The sequence below is a fragment of the Passer domesticus genome, chromosome 3 (genome assembly GCF_036417665.1).
Source record: "Passer domesticus isolate bPasDom1 chromosome 3, bPasDom1.hap1, whole genome shotgun sequence".
NCBI classification, from domain to species: domain Eukaryota; kingdom Metazoa; phylum Chordata; class Aves; order Passeriformes; family Passeridae; genus Passer; species Passer domesticus.
Window position 1 is genome coordinate 89560405 of NC_087476.1, and position 7937 is coordinate 89568341.

Sequence of the window (7937 nt, forward strand, 5' to 3'; positions counted from 1 at the left end):
TAAGGCTTACGTGCCTTTCGGCTTAAATATGAGAAATAGTTCTACTTTAGCCTGACAAAACAGAATGGGTATTGAATGGCCAGTTAATATTTCATTCTCTGAGGACCAAAACCAATTTGCACCTCAAGGGGAGTGGAATGGCACGTAGAGCGGGATGCAAAATCCCAGCCACAACAGGCAGAATTCAAGACTGATTAGATTAGAACTGAATAAATAAGGAAATCTTGGGGAGGGGGAGAAATAATTAGGAATTGTGCGTCCTTTAGACGGTCACCACTACTTTGCCTGCACGTTGTCTCAAAACTATATTTTATACATCTAAAGTCTCTGTACAGCTCTCCAGAAAAACAGAGCTGGCAAGATAGGCTTTGGTTGTCAAGATCTATGTAGAAATCTCCAGAAGCATCATTTCTTTCCAAATTGCATAGTTTTAAATTTGCGAAGGTTAAATTTGGTTTGTGCATCGCTTTTGATACTCCTCACATGCCAAGTGTAGTTTATCTTAAATTCGCCGGCCACATCTCAAGCCTCAACTCGCACAACGTGGCTTCCTCAGAAACCAAACGTTTTCCATGCCGATGGAATTAAAAATCGTACCATAGACCTCAGCACTTTCTATGTCCATCCATAAACATAGCTGTAGTATTTTATTTACAAATTTACTTTCAAATCTTTTGTTTAAGGAGATATGATTGCAATGTAGCTATGAATAACCTCTTAACAGCACAGCAGCTACAGAAATGGGTACAATTTATTTTGTAACCACTTGATATGCATTGACATTTACAATGGAAACGGATTAATTTCTAAGTCTCAAAGAGTTGCTGTTACCAAACCTTTGGCTAGAATGGTCTGTCAAAATGAGTATGATGTCAGGTATTTAACCATACTCACTATTAATAAATCAATTTTTGTAATCAATTGTGTTAACTCATCTTGATCTAGAAAGATGTTGATCATTTTTTCCTAGATTAATTCAAACACCTACAGGATGCAAAGGAGATGTAAATTCAAACGCGCCCTCATCAGCCCCTTTGAAGAACCCTACCCTAACCTGAACAGCCATTAAATAAACAGCACAAGAGTGCTAAACTTGATGGATATGCTTGGATGAATTCAAGCAGATATCAGTTTATACAGCTGAAATTGTTCTCATCTTTTCACAAGCCGACTACTTGCGTTGGTCCAGAGTCTGCCTGCTTCATGTCAGCCCATTATGCCAATACCATGCAAGAAATTTAACATGCTTCTGCTAATAGAAATATTTAGATCTTACACTCTAACGCACTGCACAGGGTATGGCTTTGCCAGAATCAGCCAGGAAGCATAGGATGAAAATTATTCTAGTCAACAGCATTTCATGCACAAAACCACAGCTAAAATTCAGAGAACAGATGACATCTGTTCACCATATCTGTTTAGTGCTAAAATCACATCAGCCACTAATGAGAAAGTGCTACCTTTTTGCACAGCTCTGACACAAGCTTTCTTGGGAGAAAGTACTACCTTTCTGTACAGTTCTAACACAAGTTTTCTTGGGAGAAAAGATTATCCAACTCCCTTAGCCGAAATATCTATCACGGAATTTGAAACAAGGCAGTAAGGATGAGGAACTATTTGGAGAGTAAAAAACAACTTTACTAGGATTTCTCCATAAGAAGAAGCAGCAGCAAAAATCAGTGCCTGATTTACTTCAAAATTATGCTGCTTGCTCTTTAGCCTTAAAGGAAAAGCCAACCCTTGTTTTATGAACCTGGTGATACCCAGGGCCCAATAGAGCAAGGTATTCAGCAATTCCTATGAATGCCAAACATCCGCAATTCCCATCAACTACAGAGCTCAGTAACAGGAGGGATTCAGCATCTCATTAGTTCAGGCCTTTAGACAGGGGAGATGCAGGGCCCTCCATCATGTAGCCGTGCTCGGCGCTGCTTGAGGAAACAGATCTTCTGAATGAGAAAAAGAAATGAAGCTGCTCAAAGTAGAAAACAGAAAACATTTTCCTCCTCTCAAGCCAGTTTGGTCCTTGTTATTTCACTGATTATGAAGAAAATAATTCACATGGCCTCTGTGTAGAGGCAATACTGAAAGGTTCTCAAGATTCCTACTCTGAATTCAGCCCAAGTTTTCCAATATACTATTTTTCCATGCTATGCGATGTCATTACATCACAATTCTTAAATTACTTAATTTAGCAGTGAAGCTGCACTTTGAGTCAGAATAAATCACTATTTAGAGACTACAAATTGCAGTATTTACAATTCTGCCCTGAATCAAATTAAATGTTTCAATTTGAAAATGTGTCCATTCCCATGAACATCTCAATTTATCAAGCAATCATAAAAGAGATAAGTTATATAAACTGAGAGGCCTCAGAGTTCAGTTGGCAGGGAAGTTAACTGTATGTACCGACAGTGCCATTCAGCGAACGCGGATACTTTACAGAACAGAATTTAATAGAGAGCTGCTAGTGAAAAGTATATACATTGTACTTTTTATCACAGTTCAACTCCTGAAATCTTGATACTCTGTCTACCCTTGAGTATTAATAAACATTTCACAGAATGCGATATTACTGCTAAAGGTAAACTCTGGACGAAAAGCAGATAAAATAAATGCAAAATGAGCTGCAGTGGTCGTAAACTTAAAGTGATTGATGGCAACTCAGAGAAAAACTGTGAGAAGAAGACGTAAAGGATGTATACCACATGTAAATCTATGGCTAAGGAAACTGCCTCCATATAATTCATCCTGCATATTGCCAAACCTCTACAGGCAATGGAAGTGACAAATAATCTGAGCTTTTACACCTCACGGTGACACAAACATGTTTCTGTGTCCTGCGCTCAACACCACAGCACCTTCTGCCACCAAGCTATGGCCACAGATGCGTGGATGCGTTCCACGTGCTCCCCACACCCGGATAATGGGTTTGGGGTGACATCGCCATACATCCAGAAACACCACGGGTCTGCTGAGCGCTCGGGACCTGTGGGAAACTAGCGGCTTTCCAAAGCTCGTCCTGGCAACTTTTGCCCGACATTCAAGGGCACCTCTAGTCTGCAGCCGTGTCAGCCCTGACTGAAATTCCCTACTTTGTCAAAGGCATTAACTTAATGTCCCGCGTACCTGCTCTTGCGCGGCCGGGGCACAAGCACACGGACGCGCCGCTGGCCCCTCGGGGAGCTCCATCCCGCCTCGGCCGCCCTCCCGCGCACCCCGCACGGCCCGCGGACACTGCTCCCGCGCCGCTTCCCGCTGCTGACCCCGCGGCCCCGGCTCTGCCGGCGCCGGGAGGCGGCGGCCGGCCGGGACCCCCCAGAGCCGCTCCGCGGCCGCCCCGCCCGGCGCGCACCTGCCCCGGCCCGCCGCGCTGCCCTGCCGCACCAGACGCCGCGCAGCGACCGAAGGGGGTCCGCGCAATTTTCTCCCGCTCTGCAAAGAGCCGCGAGGCCCGGGGCGGCCCCGCTCCGCCCCCGCGGGGTGCCCGGTGCCGGGCAGCTGTGGCCGGGCGCCCGTCGGGCCGCCCGCTCCTGTCGGGCCCCGCGATCGCGGCCCCCCCAGCGCGGGCCGCGCCCCCCCCAGCGCTGCCCTGCGCGCCCCCTCCGCGCAGGTCCCACGCCCCCCAACACCGCTCCCTCCTGCGCTTTAACTCCGTGCAAACACATGGCAAAGTGAGCCGGGTCACTCAGCCGCTAAACAGAAAATCGAAAAAGCCAAGAAAGATCTCCATCAACGGCTAAGAAAGAATTAAATCCCCCCCCGGAGGAAAAAAAAATCAACAAACAACAACCAAACAAATAGAAAGTACCAATAATCCTAATCTTTTCCCAGATCAAGGCTCTTATCCCGCGACTTGCGTTTGATCTCTTCTCATGTGCTCGCTACCTACCACTCAAATCCCATTTTCTATACATTTCCACCATTCGCAGCTCGTCCCACGCTTGGAAATGAAAAAGTAATTGCAAGGGTAAGAAGAGTAAGAATAAAAAGTCCCTGTCCTTCCCGGCTTGGGTTAAAAAGGAGAAGTAGCGACATGCAAATTACAGGCAAATTGGAAGAGACAAAAAGCAAGGCAGCTATAATAAACAGGACAAAGAGGAGGCTCGGAGGAGCGGAGCAGGAGTTTAAAGCGGAGATGGGGAACTTCGGCGCGGACGGGGGGAGAAAGAAGCTCGGAACAAGAAGAAGAAGCCAAATACTCTCTGCGCTTTCCGTCCCCGCAAAACTGCCCTCCAACCCACGGAATAAAATAAAGAGCGGTCCACAAAAGGTGGCAACGAGAGAGCGAAGGAGAAGCGGGGGGAGGATCACCTAACAACGAGCAGGTCACTTACTCTTCAGCCCTGGGCAGGCTACGGTGAGCGCTCCATCAGGCTCCTTACCGCTCACAAATCCTTACCGCTTTATCTACCGGGGAATTAAAACTACTCAGCTAATAAAGTCACTGCAATTTTGCCCCCTGGAAAAAGAAGCACAGGTTTGATAACGGTGATCAATATTTTGTTGGGGATTTCATCACTGCCCCCCTCCCCCAGGACCATTTAGAGCAGCCCAAACAAGTGCGAATTTAGGAGGGAAAAAAAAAATAATTAAAAAACCCCGAAAGACCTGAAAAGGCCGAGAAAGCGGGGAGGGACGGAGGGGGCGCGGAGAGGGAGCGGGTACTTACTCGGTGCAAAGGCGACGAAACTGAGCCTCGCTTTTTTTTTTGCCGGTGGAACGAGAGAAAGGGCGACACGCACACGCACATGCACACACACCACACGCGCCCCGCACACGCACACACGCACACGCGGACACGCGCGCGCAGCCGGCAGCCCCGCCGCTGATGAATATGATAATCGCGCCAGGGAGGGCGGGAGTGCGGGCGGGAGTGCGGGCGGGCAGCGGCCGCGGGGCTGCGGGCGCGGAGCGGAGCGGCGCGGAGCGGAGCGGCGGGCGCGGAGCGGGGGCGGCGGGAGCGGCGCGGGGCAGGGCTGGGCAGGGCTGGGCTGGGCTGGCCGAGCCGAGCAGCGCTCCGCACCGCCACAAGATTTACTTTAAGACACAGCTGAAGGAAACAGGAAGACTAGACGTCACACTCGGAGTGACGTGGGCCCGGCCCGGCGCCCAATCGGGAGGCTCCTTGGGACGGACGGGGGGGACAGGGAGAACTTGGCAGGAGCGGGGAGAGAGGAGAGGGGAGCGCGGGGGGGTTGGGGTCGCCCCGCCCCGTCCCCGCGGGAAGGTGGCGGCGGCCGCGGCCGCGCACCTGCGGCGGGAACGGACGGACGGACGGACGCGGGGCGGGAGCGCCGGCAGAAGCGGCCCGACGGGGCGCCCCGCTCGCCTCTGCCGCGCACCGGCAAAGGGCGGGCAACAGCCGCCCCGCGTGGAGAGGGGTGGGTGACAAACTTTAGGAGAGTCACCCCCGCGTGGGTGGGGGCTGCTGTGCGGTGCCCCGTGCGGTAAAGTTTTCCACGCGAGAAAGCTTCCGCGGGGCAGTGTCGGGGCCCCAGGGTGCGCCTCTTTGGCGCGTAAAGTAGCGAGCGGGCGGTGGAGCAGACCCGCGGCTGCGGGCGCTGCCGCCCCACGCGGGTCACAGACTTTAGGAGGAACGGGCCCGCGGCCGCCCAGCCCGCTCACGCCGTCCCTCGCCGCCGCGCAGCGACAGCGGCTCCGCCGCCCCTCGCGGGGCTGTCAGCAGCAGCCGCGCGGGCATTTTCCACGTGGGAGGCAGGAAATAAACACGAAATCGAGCATCAGGTTGCGGCGCGTGGAACAACCGGTGGTACTGAGACACGGGTCTTCGCTGCTGGCGGTCCCGGCCCCTGCGCAGCACGACCCAAGTTTAGCTCAACTTAACCCTATCCAATCCTTCCCCCGGGGGAGGAAAAATTGGGAGATAAAGAAAACCACAATAGTGGATCTCGGCTGGTCTGGGCTGCGCTCCGGACCGTAACCTGTCGGGCGCGCTCTGTCCCGCCTGACCGCGGCTTTCCGCGGCGCGGGACAGGGAGCACTCGCATCCCTGCCCCTGCCGCTGCGGAGATTTGCCCTGCCGCTGCCGGCGGGGAAACGAGGCTGAACGAGGGGAAACAGCCTCAGGCTGGCGGACAGCGGGGGATACACCAGGGAGAGGGAATAAAGTCCTGCGGAGGGCCGAGCGGCAGCGGAGCGCTGCAGGGCGCTCGGCGACAGGTAAGGACGGCGCTGCCTCGGCGGGCCCGTCCGCCCGCGCCCGCCCCTCGGGGCGGCGGCAGAGGGAGTCCCGAGTGGAGGGGAGAGGGCAGCCAGGGCGGGCGCGCCAAAACTCGCGCTGCCCACTCTGTGCCAGCGGAGAGGGGTCGGGCCGCACCTTGCCCCCAGCACGTCCTGTTGCTGGTGCCGCCGCTGAGGCGGGCAGCTGCTCCGCTCGTCCCGCTTCCACTGGGAAGATCCCTCTCACTAGAGGGGAGCCGCGGCGCCGGGCCCCACGCCTTGCTGCGGGCAGCAGGCTGTGCTGAGAGGACCGCCCTCCGTGCCAAAAGTTTGGGAACCGGCCCGGGCAGCAAACCCGCCCTACGGGGCCAGCGCTGCCCTGTCCGCGGGGGTGAAAGGCGTGTGCCCCGCGCCGGCTCCTCTGTGCCCGCCGCCTCGGGCCGGGGGGCGGCTCCGCGGTGCCTCCGCGGCGGGGAGCGGGGTCACTAACGCGGGTGCGTGAGCAACGCGACAAGCCACCGCAACCGATCTCTAAGAAACCGCCCGGGACCGGCTGAAGGGACTGCTGGAGTTGTCGCAGGGAAGCTGGTCCGAGTTAAAAAAATTACATGTCCCTGCAGGTGTCGGGATCGCGAGGAGATGCGGCCGGCCGCGCTCGCCCTGGAGCCCGGTGCCCGTGCAGGCGAGACCTTCGGCGGCGGCGGCCGGCCCGTCGGGGCTCGCAGGGCGGCAGGCGGGTGGCGGCCCGGCCGCTCGGGGCTCCGCGGCACTGAGAGCCGCTCCTCGGGGCCGGGGACCATCTCAAAAGCCCTGCTGTGCCGTGCCGCCTTCCGAAGGCTGGCCCGGGGCCGACGCTGGCCTGCCCCGCGCTGTGAGTGACTACGAATCCCCGGTGTAACGGGGCGCATCCCGGGACGCTGCGCTGCTGTCGCTTTGCTCCCGCAGTCCGAGCGCGCATTGGTGCCCGGTGCCCGGCCCAGGCCCGCGAAAGTGCCGAGACGGCTTTGCCGCGAATTATTTTAACGTGACATCTTTCGAAACAGGGGCAGCGGGCCCTCGGCCGCCGGGAGCGATGGGGCTGGGGCAGAGAGCGGCCGCGGCTGCGCTGCGCTCCGCGGGCGCGGAGGGGCGGCATGGCCGGCCCGGGGCCGGTCCCCGCCTGCTCTTTCGGGGCTCGGTTGGCCGGGTGTAGCTGTAAGTGCTGCAGGGGCTGCGAGACAAGGGTGCAGAAGTGTGTCTGGACACAGGGGGAGATAGGCTAAATTTGGCGGGGGAATGTCTCGCTTGGACGCTTTCCTTTTTTTCTTTTTTTCCCCCCTTTTTTGTTTTGTTTGTTTGTTTGTTGTTTTAAAAGACACCGAGATACTCGTAGAGAAGAAGCTGAGCCGTGCAATTGCAAATAAATAAGTAAATAGCTGCCTCTGACACTGTGCTTCTCACCACCGGTCTCACCTCAGCTTGAACCACTGTTAATTTACCCAAAAGAGAAACTGAGGCTCTGGGAGTGAAGCGATGTCCCCAGGGTCACATGGCAGAGCGGTGGCAGCCAGTCTGGCCTCAGGCATGTGCGCAGGCTTCCACCTATCCTCCAGCCCAGCTGCCTCCGTTCCGTAGCTGCTCGCAGGTTGCCTTCCTCCAGCCCTGTGTCTTGCAACTTTTCCGAGTCTAAACACACGGGCCTTACAATCTGTCACACCGGTAAGCAACGGGAATGAAATTCTCACTTCCCACTTCACTGCCATCTCTGGCGCTGA

General features: G+C 55.4%; 1 protein-coding gene across 6 annotated transcripts in view; it reads right to left on the reverse strand.

Annotated features, from left to right (window-relative positions):
* The window catches only part of PROX1 (prospero homeobox 1), a 49721-nt gene extending 44727 nt beyond the window's left edge, over window positions 1-4994 (reverse strand). Inside the window, exons 1-2 of one of the 6 annotated variants that reach the window (XM_064414245.1) lie at window positions 4673-4993; window positions 4338-4410 (exon numbers count right to left, since the gene is read on the reverse strand). The gene's annotated coding sequence lies outside the window, so the exon portion shown is untranslated. The other 5 variants (XM_064414243.1, XM_064414247.1, XM_064414248.1 and 2 more) reach the window with 5 other exon arrangements.
* Window positions 4995-7937: the final 2943 nt, after the last annotated feature.